Here is a 23,150-nt window from a genome sequence, read left to right as displayed (position 1 = left end):
CTATTCGTCGGCCCTCTTCGAAATTGTTTCGTAAACACTGGGCCCCCGCGAAGTTCGGAAAGTTTTCCGTTTCGCGGGACGTTGTCTCGCGGATCGATACGTTCGACGCGGAAAAGTCGGAAACGTCGAGGCGACATCGCAAACAGCTCGAGTCCCCGGCAAACACCGACGTCGTTGTCTCGATTGTACCGAGTTACTCGCGAACTCTATCGCCCCCCCCCATAGATCTTTCGACCAGTCTCACGGTTCATCCCCCGCTGAGGTTGTCTGCTCCGGAACTTTCCCGTCGACCAGCCTCGTTTTGTATTTTCTTCGTCCTCCGGGGCATATATGCACGAGACGATCGACAAACTTCGAAGAGCAAAGTCGTACTTCGAACTTCGAACTATATGATTATTGTTTAATTCTTTTAGACTTTCTTATCCAGCATTCTCAGACTTCGAATCGCGAGTGGAGGTTGCTCTGCACTGGGTGATTGCAATTGACTCATAACTAGGTGTACTCTGATCGTTCTAATGATGTACCAAGCGTGTGAAACACCCTGTATATCGGGGAAGAGTATAAGCTACTTATCGTCGAATCTCTGCTCAGCAATTATAGCAGAGTCCCTCCAATCTGAACATCAATTATCCGAATATCCTAATACTCGAAAGTTCTGTTATCCGAACAGAGTGGCAGGAGTCTGGATAACAGGAACTATCGAACAGATATTCAGATAATTGGTATTCAGACTCAGAAGTGTACTGTGAACAGGCGAAAAGAAGGCTACGGTGTATTTGTAGCCCCACTCTAGGTCCCTACTAACGCACGCGTTGGCCGCCAGACGGCGACATAGCCTTCTTCTCGCGCAAGCGCAGTGGGGAACAAAATGGCCGAAGCACTCGCTACTAAATTCAAAACGTATAGTCAAACTGTACGACCATTTTCAACCACGATATTCAACCGAAAATAAGTTCAATAATTTATTTTACCAACATGAAACCATTTTATAATAATTTAACTATATAATCGTCGAGGTTACACTTGCATTCCGAACAAAAATTAAATTCAAAATCCATTTTCACGCGGAAATTTTCGTTACACAAACGACGTCGAGGCGAACAAAGCTGACGGATATCCAGAAATCCAAAAGTTTGCGACGTTCGAGAGCCCAAAGAAGCAAACCGAGTTTGTTAGGAATTTATTATAAGCGACCCTCGTCGTCTCCGCGCGCGAACTTTCGTCCGGAAGTCGCCACGCCCCACAGATCGTGGTATTTCGTGCGGAGAATCCGTCCTTTTTCGAATAATCGCCGGCGTAGACCCGCGAGGAACCCGGTTCGTCGCGCTCCAACTTTCAACGAGGGAAACTTCTCGCGCGAGCTCCGCTCCACTTTCGTCGCTCGCCGGCTCTTTATTTTCGCGTATCTTATTTTTCCCGTCCGTTAGACGTGAGGACAATTCACTTCCGTCGGAATTTTGTCTCTCTCTCTCTCTCTTTCCCCGGCGAGAACAAAACGGGGATAATTATTGCGCGGCTTGGAAACGTTTGGCTTGCCTTCGTCGGCTTTCATCCCTCGCTGTCGGTGGTTTTTTCTCTCTTTTCGCCCTTTTTTTTTCGGGGTTAAATTCGCGCGGCGGAAGAGGATCGCTTAATTGTCGGGGACAAATTTCTGGGTCGCGGAAAATCGAGAGAGGCCCGTAACGATGACTTCCGGTTCGCGGAACTCGATATTCCCGGACTCGAAAAATTGATTTCCATTTTGATTCCACACCGAACTTTGACTTCGAAATATGTTTTAGAGAATGAAAAAAAATATTTTTGAGAGGAAGAGGGAAGATTTGGGTGTGGTTGGTGGGGAACGAGCTATTTAGCGAAACGGAAGTGTGCAAGAGAAGCGTGAAGTCACGGAAACGGATGGAGAAGTATTTGAAGAAAAGCAAGGTAGGCTTTAGGGTCCTCACAGCTCGTCGACTGGCATAAGGGCACTGTCGAATTTGAAGACTCTTCAGGAACGTAGTCGTTTCATTCTGGAGAACGCGTTCTCTTGAGTGTCGCCAAATGTGCTCATCCGTCTACGGACCAAGCAGCGAAATAATGAAATTTTTTACACGCAACGTTATATTTTCTCAGGGGAGAATAGGAAATTTACCGTGCAAATTTTTGGAGCGATTTGCTCAATTTTCCATAAAGAGCCTCTAGAAAAATTGAAAAATTTAAACTAGTTGTTACAAATGTTTCATTTTTTTATTGGGGAATACTCTAATTTGGATGTATTAAAATTGCAATTAATATATATTTAAATTTGATAAATTAATAGACATGGTAGACCAATATTAATTTGGAGTTTCTGATTGGTTCGAAATTATTCACCCTCGAAAGTACAGAACCCCAAAAGACTGATAGCCACTGGAGTCATGAAAACTTATCAGCGTCCCCGGGAGTCATGAAAGTGCATACCAATGTTCTCCGGGCGTTGTAGGGCCCTCGACTCATGAAAATGGATACTGATGACACCCTTTCGCTAAAGGGGAAAGGTTAGCTATTGAAACACCCAAGTCGTAAAATTGGATATCGACGTCCTCTAAGCCGCGAAGTTGGCTATAGACAGCCCCTCAAGCTGTGAAAACGGATATCGACGACCCCCAAAGTCGTGAAATTTCATATCCGCGAATCGCTAATATTGTAGGACATGACGTCGATGGCTGTAAATTTGTAACAGTTAAAGTCGATTGTGGGGTTGGGGGGACGCAAGTCGAGAATCTTAGGAATGTTATTTTCTATTTGCAAACAGTTACAATCAATGGGGGATTCCTAAAGTCGAAAACAAATCACAAAGATGGGTATCGAACGACATCTAAGGATCATTATGGTGATTCACTTCAATTTTTCCCCATCTATTTTCCACCTCAAATATTATTCAACTACACTGTGTTACTTCTCTATTTACAGTAGTAATTTCTTTTTTATTTTTTAATAAGTATCCACAAACATCATTACGGTGATTCATTGCAATGGTGATTCACTATAAATGGAGAGAAAGTTGTGATTTTTATGAATTCTTCCTCATCTATTTTCACCTCAAATATTATTTAACTATCACTGTGTTACTCCTCTATTTACAATAGTAATTTCTTTTTTATATTTTAATAAGTATCCACAAACATCATTATGGTGATTCATTGCAATGGTGATTCACTATAAATGGAGAGAAAGTTGTGTTTCTTATGAATTCTTCCCCATCTATTTTCACCTCAAATATTATTTAACTAGACTGTGTTACTTCTCTCATCTATTTACAATATTAATTTCTTTTTTATTTTTTAATAAGTATCCAAACATCATTATGATGGAGAGAAACTCTTGTTTCTAATGAATTCTTCCCCATCTATTTTCCACCTCAAATATTATTTAACTACACTGTGTTATACTTCTCTATTTACAACAGTAATTTATTTTTTATTAAGTAACATTCAATTACAAAGCAGGTAAAGAAGGATTAATAATATAAACAGTATAGAAATCCAATGGATACGTGTTTTTTTCCCCGGGGCGGTCGCCCATCCTGTTCTGCACGCGGCCCAATGCAGCTGCACTTCGATGACCAGACTCGAACCCACGTATCCAACCTGCCACGTCCCTTAACAAGTTTTACTTCCATTTTACACCCTTAAATACCTTGATATATAAAAACCTGAACTCATACCAGTCTCAAAGGTAACTAACTTCATAAGATACAATTATTTTTCTTTATTTACAGCGAATAACCATTATATCGTCTCGAACAGATTGGATACGAAAAACTTTGGATCGTCTTTAAAAATGGAGCCAAGAACCCATACTGTTTACTTCCCCCTCCCTACGAGGTATTGCATCTCTTGAGAAATGTTCGATTTCTATAACCCAGATTCTCCATTTCTCTCAAAGGCCCCCCCTCTCCCAATATCACCGTAACCTATCCCCACAAACGCACTCGATTAAAACGAAATGATTCCAAGGGGCTCCGTTCGCGGAGAACTTTCTCAAAGCAGATTTAATGGGAAGAGTTTCCAGCTTCCTTTTGACAGAATACATTCATGCGAACGTAACCCTAGCGAATCGTGAAAGGAGGCGATAGCACGAAATGATCGAGAGAAAGAGAGAAGAAGGATAAACGGGGAGCATAGCGTCGCAGCGGAAGCCCAGTAATCCTCCCCCGCATTTCGAATTTCGATCTCTACCCTTTCGCGACCTGGAGGATCGAACTATATCGCGGCGAATGTTCGAGACATTTCTTCCCCGTATCGTCGAGTATCGCCTCGACATTACGATATTCCGACTTACGGTTCGAACGGGGAACGGGGAACCAATGGGCCACTCGATTTATCGAGTTGGTCGCGGGCGAATAAAGGATTCGATGCTCGATAGCCAATATGTTCGACACCGATAACAAACAGTTGCGCGGGATTCGTTCTGGAAGATTGAAAAATAAATCCTTTGCTCTCCCGGGGCAGCAGCGAAACTTCCTTTTTTTTATCCGGCAACTTTTCCATCCGGCGAACGGTTCCTTTGTGCAAATTAATATTTAATTAACCGAGCTCGGGGGCCTCCTCTTCCTCGTGTTTATGAAACCTCCAACGGAGAAACTCGTTCAACACTGTCTGGGGGATAGTTTGTAAAATTTATAGATTCTTTCACGTGGTGTTTCTCAAAAGAATTCACTGAATATTTCAAACACCAGTAAAAGTATTCGAAATGTTAAACGATTAATACTTTGAGGTTTTAATAATGATCGTAAAGTTATTCAAAGATGGACGATATTACACGTGTAGCTCATAATGGTACAGTCAAGAAATTTAATATTTCTATAATAATATGATTAAAGAACTAGGTAATCGAAATTGAGATTTTGGTTAAGAAATCAATTTTTTTCATAAAGTCATCGAGGTTTAGTAACGATTGTTAGAAGATATTTGAAAAATTGAAAAGAATTCACCGAAAATTTGAAACGCGAGATACTCGAAATATTAAACGATTAATACTTTAAAGCGTTAATAATAATCGCAAAGTAATTCAAAGATGGACGATATTACACGTGTAATTCACAATGCTACAGTCAAGAAATTTAATATTTCTATAATACAATTAAAGAATTAGGTAATCGAAATTGAGATTTTGGTTAAGAAATCAATTATTTTCATAAAGTCATCGAGGTTTAGTAACGATTGTTAGAAGATATTTGAAAAATTGAAAAGAGTTCACCGAAAATTTGAGACGCGAGATACTCGAAATATTAAACGATTAATACTTTAAAGCGTTAATAATAATGGCAAAGTAATTCAAATATTGCACGAGCGTGTGGAAAAAGCCACGAAATAAACGACACGGCCATTTAATTATGAGAAGTAGGACAATCGTGGGGGAAGTTGGGCGCAGCGTTCCTTTATCCCGTGCATTTCCGGATTTAATTAGCTTCCGTGTAACTACGGGTTCGTGCGTCGAGTTTTAACGGGGGATCGAAGCGACGGAGAATTAACAGCGAAATTTTCCCCGGTGTTTTCGCGGGTATGATCGAACGAAAATATTGTGTAAACTCGAATAATCGCCGTGTGCGTATTAAAATTGCAAGGAATCGGTAGAAAATTGCGAGAATATGGATACAGGAATAAATCTGGGAAGATCGTGACAGATAAATTGGGGAGAATGGTCCGTTCTAATCGATTCTAACGACTAGCCTGTTCGCGCGAGATAATGGCTTGGCAATGATGGCTAGTAAGGGCCGCCATTATCAATGAAATTCGTCGATGAGCGACCTCGCTTAAAACCCTACGGGAATTTCACCGTAGGCGTATAGTAACACTACCCGAGTATTCGCGTTTATGCTATTTTCCCCTGAAACGGACGTCGAGAATTGCTGTTACAACCATTCCTCGTTGAAAGCAAACGGAAAATTTAAGAACAGAAGTTGTGATACGTTAGAAAAATACAATTTTTTTCTACTGGTAATATGTTAAATATGGCACTTCGAGCAATTATTATTATTTACTGGTAACACTACCCCGGGAATTTCCACTCTGAAAGCAAACGGAAAATTCAAGGACAAGAATAGTGATATATCAGAAAAATACAATTTTTTTTACTAGTAATATGTTAAATATGGCACTTCGAGCAATTATTATTATTTACTGGTAACACTACCCCGGGAATTTCCACTCTGAAAGCAAACGGAAAATTCAAGGACAAGAATAGTGATATATCAGAAAAATACAATTTTTTTTACTAGTAATATGTTAAATATGGCACTTCGAGCAATTATTATTATTTACTGGTAACACTACTCCGGGAATTGCAAGGCATGTAGGTTAAGGCTAGGTTAAGAGTAGGTTAAGCGGAGGGAAGGAGAGGGGAGGATGGGGGGAAGATAGAGAATAAGTTAGTTTAAGGAGGAATTGTAAGGGAAAGGAGAGGAGATATGTAACCCTAAGGGGAACATTAAATACATACTACTACACTACTCCGGGAATTTCCACTCTGAAAGCAAACGGAAAATTTAAGGACAAGAATAGTGATATATCAGAAAAATACAATTTTTTTTTACTACTAATATGTTAAATATGGCATTTCGAGCAATTATTATTATTTACTGGTAACACTATTCTAGAATTTCCACTCTGAACGCAAAGTCGTGTTTTCGATAAATTTTAATAATAGTTAAACCGATAGCCACGCGCTTTTTCCGGGCGGTTTCGCGCGGGTATCGGTTTAAACAAAGCCGATAAAATTGAGCTGTTCATTAGAGAGCAGACAATCTCTGTGTACCATAGATAAAACGGGGGTATACTACAAACATTTTATATTCCCTATCCATGATCCAAATCGCTAAATAATAGCTATTAATTTTAAACAGTTTTTGCAATCTAACAGATTAACCCTCCTGGACCATTTAACTAAAAATAAACATTGTGATATCTTTGTTGGGGTTTGAAGGAACTATCAAAACACTCAGCTTATGTTAGACATATTGAAATTGATGAGGAAGTGTATAATTCGAATAATTATTCAGAATTATTTGAGTCGGTGGATTATTTATCTCAACAAAGAAAATTGTGATGTCTTTGTTGGCTTTTGAAGACACTATCAAAACACTCAGCTTATGTTAGATATATTGAAATTGACGAGGAAGTGTATAATACGAATAATTATTCAGAATTGTTTACGTCACTGGACCATTTAACTAAAAATAAACATTGTGATATCTTTGTTGGTTTTTGAAGGAATTATCAAAACACTTAGCTTATGTTAGACATATTGAAATTGATGAGGAAGTGTATAATTCGAATAATTATTCAGAATTATTTCTGTCTGTGGATCATTTAACTAAAAATATACATTGTGATATCTTTGTTGGGGTTTGAAGGAACTATCAAAACACTCAGCTTATGTTAGACATATTGAAATTGATGAGGAAGTGTATAATACGAATAATTATTCAGAATTGTTTACGTCACTGGACCATTTAACTAAAAATAAACATTGTGATATCTTTGTTGGTTTTTGAAGGAATTATCAAAACACTTAGCTTATGTTAGACATATTGAAATTGATGAGGAAGTGTATAATTCGAATAATTATTCAGAATTATTTCTGTCTGTGGATCATTTAACTAAAAATATACATTGTGATATCTTTGTTGGGGTTTGAAGGAACTATCAAAACACTCAGCTTATGTTAGACATATTGAAATTGATGAGGAAGTGTATAATTCGAATAATTATTCAGAATTATTTTCGTCGGTGGACCATTTGGCCCAACAAAGAAAATTGTGATGTCTTTGTTGGTTTCTAAAGAAACTATTAAAACACTCAGTTTATTATTAAACATATTGAAATTGATGAGGAAGTGTGTAATACGAATAATTATTCAGAATTATTTTCGTCACTGGACCATTTAACCAAAAACAAAAAAATTGTGATGTCTTCGTTGGTTTCTGAAGACACTATTAAAACACTCATCTAATTATGAGACATATTAAAATTGACGAGGAAGTGTATAATACGAATAATTATTCAGAATTGTTTTCGTCACTGGACCATTTAACCAAAAACGACAAAATTGTGATGTCTTTGTTGGTTTCTAAAGAAACTATTAAAACACTCAGCTTATTATTAGACATATTAAAATTGATGAGGAAGTGTATAATATGAATAATTATTCAGAATTGTTTTCATCACTGAACCATTTAACCAAAAACGAAAAAATTGTGATATCTTTGTTGGTTTTTAAAAACACTCAGCTTATTATTAGACATATTAGAATTGTTGAAAAAGTGTCTAATACCAATAATTATTCAAAATAATTTTCATCACTAATTCTGACAGTGTAAAATTGGGGTTGTAAAGTTGGGGTCGTAAAGCTGAATCGGCGTAAATATGCGTCACCGGGCTTAACTTATTTCGCGACCCATTTTCCCCATCAATTTCTGAACGGCGCGAAACTAGGTGACAGGCGACCCGGAACAAGTCAGAACCGGAAGAAGGGTGAGCAGCGGTTTCGTACATAATAGGGAAACTTTCGACGCGGTCGAGGAGTAACGCGATTGCGTCCCCCCCCGTTAATTTTTCCTGTCCCCTCTCAGGGTCCTCCAAAATTTTTAAGCAACAGCGATCCGTTGCCAAGTCATCGCCTCGAGCGACGCGGGACCGAGTAAAAACGATTTTCCCCGGTTGGCAACGATTTTCCGTGTCGTCGGGCGCGGTCCGAGCAACAGAAACGAATACTTTCGCGAATTGGGGGAAGAAACGAACCGAGAACATCCATTATGGTTGCACTAGCAAGTCGATGACGACGGAAAATTTCAGAGCAAACATTTTTTATGAAGTCTGTAATCCAACAAAAGTATTTTTTTAAATAATTACTGGGGGGGGAAAAGATCGACGAGCTAGTTTTACCAATCGTGGAAAGAAAATTCCACTTTCCACCCTTTATAGGTTCATTTTTCAAAAGCTATATTTAGTATTTCCTCTTTGAAAAATACTTGCAAGCCTTCGAAGCGTGCTCTATATTTTTTTATTTGAAAAGAAGTGACTGATTACTTCTAAAATTACTTGCAAGTCTTTGAGGCGTGTTTTCTATTTTATTATTTCATAAAAAGTAATTTTGAAGAGGTTACCGTTATAATAAACATTTCCTCCTCTAAAAACACATGCAAGCCTTTGAAGCGTGCTTCATATTATTTTATTTCAACGGAAGTGATTTCGAAGAGTCGTTCTATACAAAACATTTCTTCCCTGAAAAATACTCGCAAGCCTTTGAAGTGCGTTATATATTTTTTTTATTTCAAAGGAAGTGACTTTGAAGGGACCATATATTTTTCATTTCAAAGGAAGTGACTTTGAAGGGACCATATTTAATATTTATTTATATATCATGTCAGTCGTATTTTGATAATAAATTTTTATAACAACTCTTCTAATAATAATTGCAAGCCTTTTAAAGGGTGTTTTATATATTTTTCTTTGCAAGAAGGTAATTTTAATGTAAATGTTGGTGAATTTGGACGAGTCGCGAGGGAAATTCGTGGAAAATATCGCGTTGCGCGGGGCGAACGGAAACCGCTCCGTTCCTGGCTGCGTTGTATCGCTCGTCTTTTCTCATCCCGCGCGGCATTCTACGTGCAACGAACAGGACAAGAACAGACTGCACGTGAAAGCATGTGTTCCACTTGACTTCCATCCCCTTGTCCCTTTCTCCGTCTCTTCCGTGGCTCTTTTTCATCCCTCCGCGGGCGAAGTCGATTCTCCGCGTGCCGCTCGTGCGGCATAAGCGGCTTCTATGGCTGCTCTCCTGGACAATTCCCCTTTTTACCGTCCCCCCGAGCGAATGCATACGACCAGAACCTACTGAAATTTAACCTTTTCAAGGCCACCCCATTCTTAACCTATTGACCTACGGCGTCATCCATCCGGACAATGAAAAAATCACACAAAAGGATGAAAATTGTCAAAACGAGATTCCAGGGTAAACAAACCGATTGGTTCGAAATTTTACTACGATGCAAGACTCTAAATTTTAAATATCATCGAACGTTTAACGTTGTAGCTCTGAATTTTATTTATCGAGTTTATTAATACGAACCGGAGAATGGGGAATCGAGGCGAGACTCGATCGGCCTATTTCTCGGGACAAAAAGAAGTATTTGTACCTCCTGATACTAACTTATGTGCCCTATATAACATTTGTTTTTATAAAAATTGCGAATTCAGTACGAACTAAAATCCTGTCTCCATTTTACTATATGCAATACCATTTTTCTATATATTTCACTATTCTGTGATAATTAGAATAACACAGGGTCAGAATAAATAATCAACACTTTTGTTAAATGTTTAGTTAACGTGTGTGTAATCTAAGAAACTAACTTGCATCGTTTGAAACAGTACAAGATCTTCGAGAAATCAAATTTCTATTTTTCAATGTAATAAATTCTAAAATTTCTTGGAATTGAGCTATCAAAGATACATCTCTCATAATTTCTGAGCATTCGATCCGAAAAGAGTCGATAGAAAATGGTTTCCCTACTATTAAATAGGCTATGATTCCGAAAACATTCTCCTTTCATTAATTTCAAAATATTAAGGATGGTATTATTTTGCCTTTAGTGTAAATGGATATCCAGGCTAATAAATACACTTTCATCCATCTATTAGAGCCAGAAAGCATTCGGGCATCGAGTTTGCTCGACAGAGTGGCAGAGTAACTAAACGATATGGCGGATCCGGAGTTAACCCTTCGAACGGCCTTGAGTGGCCAGTCGAATTTACATTGTCTGTAGTGGCTTTCAGAGACAAAGTGATACCGTATCAGTACATTAGAACTCGGACGAATTCGGCTGCAATACCAAAACACGAGAGAACAGCCTTTCCAAGGAACATGCACGCTTCAACGCCCCCGGACAATGCCGTGAGACTCCATTATTAAATCTCGACAGAGCTACGCAAAACGCTACTTCCACTATTAAACGTTCGATTTTATATCGCGCGTTCGACCGTAAAAATATTTCGCTTCTGGCAATTTGTTTTCAACATTCGCGAAACATTTTAGGGAACTCGTTAATCCCGGATTATAAACATCCGCCTAATTGCACGGTTTTTGACGGTAAAAAAAACATGGATAAAAAATAATCTTTCGCTACCTCTATTCCACTCAATTCGCTTATAAAATAGTAGTCTAGTTTGTATAGACTTCTTTTACAATTAAAAGTATACGATTTAATCTCAGACAAGTCCCCTCAAAATTTCATTTTCTGTGAATTATTTTCTAAGTATTGAAAAAGATTTTAGCCTCGTTTGCGCAGAGTTCCTTCATCCTAACGTTATTGTCTCTCTCTGAAAGTTGTAGTGCAATTAAAAATATACGATTTAATCTTAGAGAAGTCCCCGGGTTTCCTGAGGACTTTTCCAGTGGATTTTTCCAGCGGAATACGTCTCCGGAGACGGGCGTTCGTAGATCAAAATGGTTGGCCGCGGTTACGTTTCGTCGACGTTTCAACGGGTCAGAAATCTTCGCCTCCGGGTTGGAAGAAAAGTGGCGTTGGCTTTTGTTGGCTCTCCAGGGGAATCGCTGACTAGGGGGTTCCCCGACGGATGACAGAGGCCCCCGCGGGTTGAAAGGCCGGAAGCACCGAAGGCCTCCTTTTCACGCGGTCTCGTTATTAATATTGCGGACGGGGCGTCCCGTTGGTCTAACGTTTTCGCCCTTTAGTCAGCGTTTCGAGAGAATCGAGCAATTAATCACGTGCTCGACCGTCCTCGAATCCTCGCGCCAGATACCCCTTTTGTCATCGATACGACACACCAGCGTCCCTCGGTGTCACCGAGCCACTCGAAACTTCGATTGTTCCGACGTCCAATTAACATTCTCCCGGCGATTCTGCAGATTAAAATGCCCCCTTTCGCCTACACACTTCGCCTCCACGCTGCTCGAAGAGGGATGGTTTCGCAAAAAATTTTTAACCCACAATATTATTCCACTTATTTCCATTATTTCAAAGTTGCAACGTCGTTCCATCGTGTGCTTGCGAGAGAGACGAGAGCGTAGCCCTCTGGCGGCGACTCCACGAACTATCGCAATCTCAACCGTCATGGACGCCGCTGGTGTCTCGCACATTGCTCCCAACGGGATTTGCTCAACGTTCACGGCCCACAAATGTCTTCATTACGACCTGTCACACGCGATATTCCCCGGGGAGCTGTTCTTCGACCTCTATTACTCGATACCCACGTTATCTCCGCGTCTGTAATTACTGTACGTGCGTATGCAGATGTCGTTCAAGTTTCGTGCACCACAGCGCCATCTGAGCCACCATTATAAGAGATTAACTCCACGTTTCACTAAGCTTGAACTTTACCAATCGTGGTCGAGATTTCTAGGGAATTTTTTCGAGAATATTACCATCTATTTTCTTACTAGCTTATAGTAACATCATTAAGCGATCTCTGACGGAATATTGTCGAAGTTAGGAGCGATAAAAATAAAAAATGAAACTTTATCGAATTCTAGTCGTAACATTAGACTATATTATACAAAAAAATGATGTATTCTTTCCTAACCTCTCTGTAACGAGTCTTGTTATTTTCTAATAATGTTGATAAAGTTAAATATGGATAAAAAATGATTTGTACGTTTATAAAATAAATTTCACGGGGCGTCCAATGGTGGCAGCGGCCAATACGCGTGCAGATTCATGGTCTAGGGCGTGAAGCATCGATCTTCCGGCGGCGTTCGTTTCCCGTCAGTGATATGGCACTTCATTATACGAAACGGCACGCTCCGTTGAGTTTTCCAATCACGACAGAGACGCGCCGCGACAAGGAAGTTGCACGGAGATTTACATGTTTCGTTGTCGCGACGCGGGGGAAGAAGTTCTAGTTGACAAAGCCGGGACACCTGATCCGGGTTTAGAATGTCTGCGACAAGAAACTTCGTCGCCCGGCGACGAAAAAGAGAACCCACCGTCACGGAAGATTCTCATTTCTCGCTGTTAGGGCCTCTGTTCTCTTTTCAATGATTTGCACCTTTTCGAAGGACCACCCGGTGGGTGGAAATAATTCACAACGAAATTTGATATTTCTATAATACAGTTAAAGTACTAGTTTACCACTTTTTCGTAAAGTAGTCATCAAAGTTTAATAACGATTGTTAGAGTATATTCGAGAAAGTTTGCAAATATTAGAAATTAATTTCTCCCTTGCTTTTATACAGGGTGTTCGGCCACCCCCGGGAAAAACTCCACTGAGGTATTCCAGAGGCCGAAACACGACGAAAATCAAGAATACCAATTTGTTAATGGAGGCTTCGTTACAAAGTTATTAACGATTAAAGTTCCACTCGTACTGAATTTTTTTCTCAAAAATGTGCAGGATTTCGGGGGAATATCTATTTACGAGAAATGCTTATAATTGATCCTTGTAACTGAAAATAATTTTTCTAGAATTATTTGAAATTTTCTTTTTCGTCGTAAAATTTCACATCTTCTCGAATTTTTTTCTCGAAAGTGGGTAGGATTTCGGGGGTATATCTATTCACGAGAAATGCTTATAATTGATCCTTGTAACTGAAAATAATTTTTCCAGAATGATTTGAAATTTTCTTTTTCGTCGTAAAATTTCACATCTTCTCGAATTTTTTTCTCGAAAGTGCGTAGGATTTCGGAGGTGTGCATAACGACCAAAAATGATTGTAATTGACCCCCTCAATTGAAAATAATTTTTTTACAACGATTTGAAGAATTTTTTTTTGTCGAAATATTTCTGCACCTTCCCAATTTTTTTTCTCAAAAGTGGGTAGGATTTCGGGGGTATATGTTTTCACGAAAAATGATTATAATTGATCCTTGTAACTGAAAATAATTTTTCCAGAATGATTTGAAATTTTTTATTCTCGCCGAAAAATTTCACACCTTCTCGAATTTTTTTCTCGAAAATGCGTAGGATTTCGGAGATGTGTGTAACGAACAAAAATGATTGTAATTGACCTCCGCAATCGAAAATAATTTTTTTAGAACGATTTGATGAATTTTTTTTTGTCGAAAAATTTCTGCACCTCCCCGATTTTTTTTCTCAAAAGTGGATAGGATTTCGGGGGTATGTGTAATGACCAAAAATGATTACAATTGACCCCTGTAATTAAAAATAATTTTTCCAGAATGATTTGAAATTTTTTAATTTAATTGTTAATAACTTTTTAACGAAGCCTCAGTCGAGAAATTGATATTCTTGATTTTCGTCTTATCTTGGCCTCTAGAAACTCGCATTAAAATTTTTCCCAGGTGTGACCTAACACCCTGTATACCGTAAATGCCATTTGATATCACTATAATCGATATAATCTCGTAAAACAATTCCGAATAGCATCGAACAAGGTTGATATTCAACGCAGTGTTCAATGGGAACACCAGCAATCATCGTAATCGAATCAGTATGAATTTTGTGCTTTACGATACGCGCTACTGTTAATTCAAGCGTTGAGATAATTGGAAATTTCAACCTCGAGAATATTACAACAACGGGGTAATTTGAAAGCGTTTCGCGATAGTCTCGAGATTTATTATATTGTAAGATCGAGAATAATCGTAAAAATTCCCGATATATCTTTGAAAATCGTCGAACTTTATCGAACGTTAGCATCCAAGGTTGAATATTCTGCATTTCCCCCATTCGTGTTGCACTTTCTTTGTAAATGCTCCTTTTTCGTGCACTCTTGGATCTCGGATCGGATGGATTTACTGTCGATCTTCCAATGTTACAAAGTGCAGACGATCCGTCCATGATACGTCTCTGGATCGCGTAGAGAACTTTCTGCCCTTTCGGTACTCGCTTCCTGCCCGACGATAAACCAGAATTTACGTAACGAAACCGTCGGTTGTAAATCCCGAGTATTCGTTCCGTAGATCCGGCGAAATTAAAGGAATCTTCGGGAGAGCTTTCGAAAATGTTCAGGTTCCTGATCAACGAGGAAGCGTTCGATCCCTCCGACGCAACAACGTTGCATAATACCTCAAACGGCAAAGTAGCTCATGCATTATTCTGCCCTATCAGTCGGTTAAATATTAATTATGCATGCGGATGCGTTTCTAGCGTTGTTTACCTTCGCTGAAAGCGGCTAAATGGATTTAACCGGCGGATATTAATGTCCGGTGTCGTAATAATCATCACGCGCCAACCGTAAAATATTCCACGCTATAACAGCCTGCTCGAACCACGGGAAAATATTTAAAAATTTTCTTATAATCGCCTGAAATCCTGTATCGTGGAACGGGACATTTCGATACACCGAGTTCCTCGAATCGCTCGAAAGTGTCTGGCGCAAAATTGAATCAGAAATCGGACTTTCGAGGCATTTAATCCTGTTTCGCTTCGAAGGGGATTCCCGAAGTTTCGACGCCTGGAGTTGCAGTTTCTGTTGATGGAAACTTGCGAAAATAGTCACGAGGAAATTTACACTTCGATAGCGCGCGTCTTTGACTTTGAATATCCAATAATTTGTAATTGCACCGCGAGAAATATAAGCGAGATAAAATGGTAGCCACGCTGTTGGGATTTCGATGGAGGCTGGTATCCCCAAACTTCCGGGAGAAAAAGTTTCATTGCCCGCAATGACGCGGCGGTTTCCGTTGACCGGAGACTTTCCGAAAAATCCCACCCCTCCGCGTTCGAAAGTCAAATTCCAAACAGTCCTGGGCTCTTTCGCTAAACAGAATTCGCGTTCGAAACTAGGATACAGAGTTCGTCGCTGGAATGGAAATTCTATTTCAGCCGGTGGCTACGTCCACGGACCGAGGGGACCACCGTGTTTGCATTTTTTTTCTTTTCGATAGCCAACGTTACGATTTAAAAGATATGTGGAAATCTTAACACGGTGGAATTCTAATAAAAAGAACACAGAGTTATTAATTTATAAGAAGACCTTAAAGAATAGAAAATTCATTCTGCAATTGCATAAATAAGCAAAAGTACAAAGGCAAGCTAGGGGATCATTGGATTTACAGAATCAAAAAAATGAAAAAAATGTGAATATAGTTACTTGTTTCATCGATTATTATATCAATGCACATTGTTTTTTCGGTAAAGAATTTTTTTCTCGAAAGTGTGTAGGATTTCGTGGGTATGTCTATTCACCAAGAATGATTGCAATTGGCCCCTGCAACTGTAAATAATTTTTCCAGAACGATTTGAAATTTTTTTTTTTCGACAAAACATTTAGGCACATTCTCGAATTTTTTTCTCGGAAGTGCGTAGGATTTCGGGGATATGTCTATTCACCAAGAATGATTGCAATTGGCCCCTGCAACTGACAATAATTTTTCCAGATCGATTTGAAATTTTTTAATTTTGTCGAAAAACTTCACACATTCTCTAATTTTTTTCTCGAAAGTGGGTAGGAATTCGAGGGTATGTCTATTCACCAAAAATTATTGTAATTGAGTCCCCTAGCTGAAAATAATTTTTTTAGAACGATTTAAAATTTTTTTTTCGCCGCAAAATTAAGGCACCCCCTTGTCGATTTTTCTTCTAAATACGCTTTTAATTATTAGTAACTTTATTTGATGCTATAGAGAACAGTTGTTTAATACTTTTTTGTAGGTGTCCATGAACACTACTTCCTCCTAAAATTTCAATAAAGTATTTTACCTATTGCAGGAGTTATGGCCGTTTGAAAATTGGACCACGTTTATGGGGGTTTTGTATCTTTACGGTGTTAACGAGCAACTTTTCCAATATTCTTAGAATTTCTACATATTCTACATCAAAATACGCGTTGTTTGCCTGTTGAAAAATTAAAATCGTTCAACCCATTCAGAAGTTATGATGTTTTAAACCTACGTATGAAATTTCAGGGAAACATATCAATGGTATGGTCAGACATCAGATTTTCGGTAAGGAATTTTTTTCTCGAAAATGCGTAGGAATTCGGGGGTATGTCTATTCACCAAAAGCGATTATAATGGACCCCCGCCACTGAAAATAATTTTTCCAGAACGATTTGAAACTTTTCAATTTCGTCGAAAAATTCAGGCACCTACCCCCTGTCGATTTTTCTCAAAAATTCGTTTTTCATTTTTTCACTCATTTTTAATACTTGTTTGTAGATATCTATGAGCTCTACTGCAAGAATAAATTTCAATGAAATCCATGCACTATTGTAGGAGTTATGGTCGTTTGAAATTTCGACCACGTTTATGGAGTTTTTGAAACTTTACGGTGTTAAGGAGCAACTTTTCCAATATTCTTCGAATTTCTACATATTCTACATCAAAATACGCGTTGTTTGCGTTTTGAAAAATTAAAATCGCCCAATCCGTCCAGAAGTTATGACGTTTTAAAGATACGCATGAAATTTCGAAGAAGACATTTCTGGCCCGAAATTATAGTTTCGGTAATGAATTTTTTTCTCGCAAATAGTTAAGATTTTGGGGGTATATCTATTCACCAAAAATGATTATAATTGATCCATGCAACTGAAAATAATTTTTCCAAAACGATTTGAAATATTTTCTTCTCGCCGAAAAATTTCACATCTTCTCGAATTTTTTTCTCGAAAGTGGGTAGGATTTCGGGGGTATATCTATTCACCAAAAATGATTATAATTGACCCCTGCAATCGAAAATAATTTTTCCAGAACGATTTGAAATTTTATTTTTCACTGAAAAATTTAGGCATCTTCTCGAATTTTTTTCTCGAAAGTGGGTAGGATTTTGGGGATATGTCTATTCACCAAAAATGATTGTAATTGACCCCTGCAACCGATAATAATTTTTCCAGAACGATTTGAAATTTTTTTTTTCGCTACTTTTTTGTAGATAAACTCTACTTCACAAATAAATTTCAATGAAATACACTCACTATCGTAGGAGTTATAATCGTTTGAAAAATTACTCCATTTCTATGGTGTTCAGAAACAATTTCTCGCGTGATTAGACAGAGTTGAATAACCAAAATCGCTAGTCAAAAGTTTGTGATCCACTTTCGTTGGAAAATCGGGTATATTTCACGTGTTTCCAACGCTTCAACGCGTTTCTTTCGCCGTGTTATTTATCGATGAATATCGGAGGGGCACAGGGATATTCATCCGTTACTTTGGTTGGGTCGACTAATGGCCGCCAAGCACGGAGCCCGCGATAATTGGCGAGTTTCGGTCGCGCGTCGGAAGGAAGGGAACTCCGTCGCGTATTTATGCAAATCACCGGTGACCGTGTCGCGTTCTATCTTCGGCTGCCAGCAGGTGGTGGCCCGATAAAGGCTATTATGGCCGGTTTTCTCCGGGGTACGTATCGTTTCGCGCGGCATATTAAATCCGGCTGGCGGCCGCGATTTACGACCCGCGCTACCCGGGGAAAAACGAGAGAGCCTGAAAAGTCGGCCGCGCCGGGAACGCCGGCTCTTCCCCGACCGGGATAAAGATGTCTGACGATATCTCTCTTGGCTGCTTCGTGACGTCGATGCGGGAAAAAGTCCGCCCCTGAGAATCGATGAGATCCTCCGAGTCGCTGGGAAATCCTTCGTTGGAAACGAGGTTGCGAATGGAGGCGAATCGGTATGTTGGACTTAAAGCTTCCCTGTTCTTTGGACGTCCATGCAACTAGGACTTAGCACATTTATATATAATAATTATTGTCACTGACTATACCCACTGTTCACCTATTTGTATCTAGATACATATGTGACCAGAGAAGCCATTTTCTATTACAAGTTTACTGAAATTTACATTCGTCGAGTATGAGCTTTACATTGCATGCTTGACACTTTTATAATAGAGATGACATTGTTTTTATAATAGAGACGACACGTAGGCAAGAGAATGCCATTGCACACAGTGAAACACGAACTGGGATTATGCATTTATCTCCGGAGGCAATAAATTGAATTGCTTTCGGAAGATGCAGTTCCTGCATGCGAGAGTAAACTGGGCAATAAACTCAAGCCAGCTCCCTAGCAACCCAAATTATTCTCGACATTCGAATTTATTTTACGGATGTACAATTAATATTGTAGGATTTTTGCAAGGGATTGCAATGGATTCGAGGATAATGAACTAATATGCCGGACACACTGCTCGCTAACACATCGCAAACTAGAATAATAACCAAACTCGTTACAGGCGTTGAAGGATGTTCCAAAAGAAACTTTCCAGGAAACCGTAAAATGGAAACATCGCTGGAACAAGTGTGTGTATAGAGGAGGGGAGTACTTTGAAGGAGACAAAGAGCAATAAGTTGTAAATTAAATTAAAAAAATTCTTTAAAAATAGTTCGGTTATTTTTTGAACAGACACAAAAAAATTTACTTCGGATCATGAAACCTCAAATATCTCGAGAATTCTGACTTTGTGGGAATAATTAGGGTTGTTTAATTTCAACGGAGTGCTTGTAAGTTCGTTTGCCCGTTCGAACGGCGCGTAACCGCGAGCCTCAGGTTAAGAAACCCTGACCTAAACAAATCCCCATCGCGGCGTTTCGTAGCTTTGAAAATATTTGTATCTTGAACGTTGAAACGCAGCTGCCGGCGTCGATCTGGCATTTGTCAGAGCGTTTTCGACGCGACGCCGTGCGTCCCTTTCCCACTTCGCCGGCGAAAAACCGGGCGTTTCGCTAAATATACGCGGGGCGAGATCTATCTCTGTCGGAGCGGCCCGTTGCGCGAACCTATCCGCGGATCCTTTCGCTATATATAGAGGCACGTGTGTTCGCGGAACAAACGCGAAATTCGCCCGCCCCATTCAGAAAAGAAACCGTGGAAAATCTGCTGGACGCGTTGCTCGAACACACGAAGCATTTTGTTCCGCGTGCTCGACGCTTAGCCGTGACATTCTTGGCAACCGGGGGCTGCTATCAATATTTTCGTCGCGTCTGCCCGGTCTATTCTGGTTCCCCGCGAACGACCCAAACGCGCCACGGTGAAGTCTGACCTCAGGTGAGCTAACTAAGACCCAAGAAACCGTTCGCGATTACGAGGAGAAAACACTCGATGCTCGAGGGCTCGTTCTGTGCTCACCGTATTTGGAAAATCGATTTTTATTTTTATTAGAATTAGACTGCGGATCTTTATGCAAATTCACATTTTTATTAATAGAATTAATGAAACCGGAAGCTTCGCAGGGGGCTGTCTCAACCCCTAAACATAATAATTCGTATCTTACTTTAACACTTTACCGACCGGTAGCGGTTGATTAATCGGCTATCGGTCGGTAAACGCCGACCGATAAAACAGTTGATTAATAGGCTATCAGTCGGTAAGCGTTAGCCGGTAAAACAGTCGATTAATAGGCTATCGGTCGGTAAAGTGTTAAGTATTTCTTATATTTTTGCATATTGTGGTGTGTGTGTGTGTGTGAATCATGAGTGGTATGAGTGAGTAACGAATGCTTGGAAACGAATGATTGTTCATGAAAGCGGTGTCGATATCGATGGGCGACAATGTTGCGTGTGGCGTCGTTCGTTTGGAAGGCGCGCGTGGCTGGCCCTGAAAAAAGGCAGAGTCGAGCGAGTCGTCGAAGAGTCGACACGAGAGTTGAGACGTAGCGCGTTATTATCTTTGTTTTATTATATGTCTAAATAAATTTAACGTTCTTTATCTACATTTTAATTTTATTTCCTACAATATTAAATGCATTCTGTAGTTCTTTGAGGATTAAAATTTCCCATAAATGCATAAACATCCGCAGTCTTATTATAATACTCTGTGACTGAAAACGAGACGAAAGTCAAGAGTGACAAATTTGGGGGGATTATAAATTCGAAAATTTTGGTGTACTGTACGTTGGCGAGAAGTTGGCTAGCAGGGGAGTGCCTCGCTTTGGCTCCACCCATCCCCACTCTCCTCCTACGCGTCGTCCAATAGCGTCAAAGTCTAAGCTAGAGTGGGGATCCTAGCGCCAATCGGACTCGCGTTCCTTTCACTTTTCAGCTTCCCGCGGACGCACAGTATCGCATTTAGATTGTAAATAATCATTGTCGCGTCTACTCACTCATAGAATGGACTTGGTAGCGTTGGTCCTTGAGTATTTACCGGAGTAGAGAGTAGAATGTTAATCACAGCCTTACCTGCAACAAATAGAATCAAGTGTTAGTTATATAAAATACGTAACTATTTTCTCATCGTGAATTTTAACGTTCCCAATAGTATCGATATATTGATTATGGTTTATATTCGAATTGATGCGTGAATATATATTAATGACAGAATGTTTTATTATCGTATGGATCACTTGGAATACAAAAACATGTTCTTTAAGGACAGAAGTCCTTATATTGCAACGAACAACAAAAGAACGGTGTGACCACCCACTAGATGGCTCTGTATACCATCAATCGCGCGCGAATTACAAATTCGTTTCTCAACAGTTTATTAAAAATTTTAAACTAGCGAAAGTTTCGAATCATTTTTCGATGGTAGAAACGAGACCACCCTTTACGTGGTCCTTCGACGAATGCAAAATAAGCTCGCGTCGTGGAATGAAACGTCGTTTGGACAATCTCCAGCTCGACGGACCGCGGAAGTTACGCAAACACCTCGCAAGTGACCCCCGAATTCGAACCCCGCCGCTTTCGTCTATCAATCCTCCGTGGTCCATCGCGGTTTCCGGTTCCCGATCGATCCAGCTGATTACAAAGACGGCATTTTAATCCCCGAATCCCGGGGCGTTTCATTGATTATCGAGGATCGTTCGAGGAATATAAAATTCTCATCGAAATTGAATCGCGCCCCTCTTTCGCCCGCCCTCCGCCATCCAATAATCGATTCAGTATCGGGAATACGCTCGAATAAAACGACCCCAGGAATCTGCATGAATTTTCGAGCGAGCCTACTTCGGGTGCTTAAAGCGTTTAGAAATTGTTTTCAAATCTAATTCGATCAACGCCGCCTATTCGACGAACAAACGTTAATTTTTAAATTATATAATTAAAATAAAATACATAAAATATATATATAATAGCGGGGGAAAAATTAGATAGAAAGACTAAATTTTTATTTCCTGCCCCAAACGTTATTCGATCGAGTTAAATAAATTTTAAAAAAATTTTTAACTTAACTATTTTAAAAATTGCACATTACTAAATCGAGCTAAATAAATTTAAAAAAAATTTTGAACTTCACTATTTTAAACGTTGCACGTTATTAAATCGAGCTAAATAAATTAAAAAAAATTTTTGAACTTCATATTTTAAACGTTGCACGTTATTAGATCGAATCAAATAAATTTTGAAAATGTTTAACTTCGTATCGAGAGCGTAACACATAATTCGACGCACGTTTCAGGGTGGAGAGCGTTAGAGAATAGATTGAGGCCGGCTAATTGACTTCCTTTTACATAATTCCGAAGGGAACGGTAAAACTGTTCGCCGTTTCGATACAGTGTTTCGAGGTTCCCGTAGTTCGAGAGTAAATAGACCGTCGCACCTGAGGATCGAAACGCATTGAAATTCCTCGCATTCAGTGGAACTCCGCTCGATCACGGAGCAGCATCCCACGGAACTTCCGGCGAAAGTTGTGGGACCCTGCTCCACAATCGACCCTCTCTCTCTCTCTCTCTCTCTTTCTCGCTCGAGTTCCGTTCGTTCTGTACACTTTTCCCGCGTCGAAGTCCGCCCCGAAGGTAACCGGCGTCGAGCTTTCACCGAGGAAATCCAACGATCTAAATTTCCATCGAACGACTAAAACTACTTCTTCGAAGTTTTTGAGTGGCTTTCGGTGATTAGCGTTAAGCGCGCGCTCGCGGGAAGTTAAGGAAGAGACTTCCGGGCCCTGCAAATGCATTGTCCCGCGAACCCCTCTTACAGGCAATAGAATTTCCTTCCCGTTTTTCGAGATTGACAGAGACCATCCCAGCCAACCTAAAGCCAGACTTTTCGTCCATCTCCAGAAAAATACAATTTTACGAAGACTAAACTTGAGATTTAACACTTTGACTGCCACAAAACTGTCCCACTATGGAATTAACACAAGACTGTCCCACTATGGAATTAACCAATTAATCAATTTATTCTAAAATTGAAATTTAAATGTTAAATAAATTTGTATAGGGCGAAGTTTAACGTGGTTACGAAAATAAATACCGAAGACAAGTTTTATGTTATGCAGTTTACAATTGTCTAAAATCGAAGTTTTTGTAGAAAATTGTACGGTTTTGATGTGAC

The 23,150-nt window shown here is 39.5% G+C and overlaps 1 protein-coding gene across 2 annotated transcripts in view; it reads right to left on the bottom strand.

Annotated features, from left to right (window-relative positions):
• LOC122404561 (dipeptidyl aminopeptidase-like protein 6) overlaps positions 1-23,150 on the bottom strand; it is a 205,773-nt gene that overhangs the window by 88,993 nt on the left and 93,630 nt on the right. The window contains exon 2 of one of the 2 annotated variants that reach the window (XM_043408620.1): positions 20,981-21,056. The exons of the other annotated variant lie outside the window; for it this stretch is intronic. The gene's annotated coding sequence lies outside the window, so the exon portion shown is untranslated. The remainder of the gene's footprint in view (positions 1-20,980; positions 21,057-23,150) is intronic. 2 annotated transcript variants of the gene reach the window in all.

Source organism: Colletes gigas, unplaced genomic scaffold (genome assembly GCF_013123115.1).
Source record: "Colletes gigas isolate AHSC1104 unplaced genomic scaffold, ASM1312311v1 Colletes_gigas_Sc00003, whole genome shotgun sequence".
Lineage (NCBI taxonomy): Eukaryota > Metazoa > Arthropoda > Insecta > Hymenoptera > Colletidae > Colletes > Colletes gigas.
This window is presented reverse-complemented; position numbering and strand designations above follow the sequence as displayed.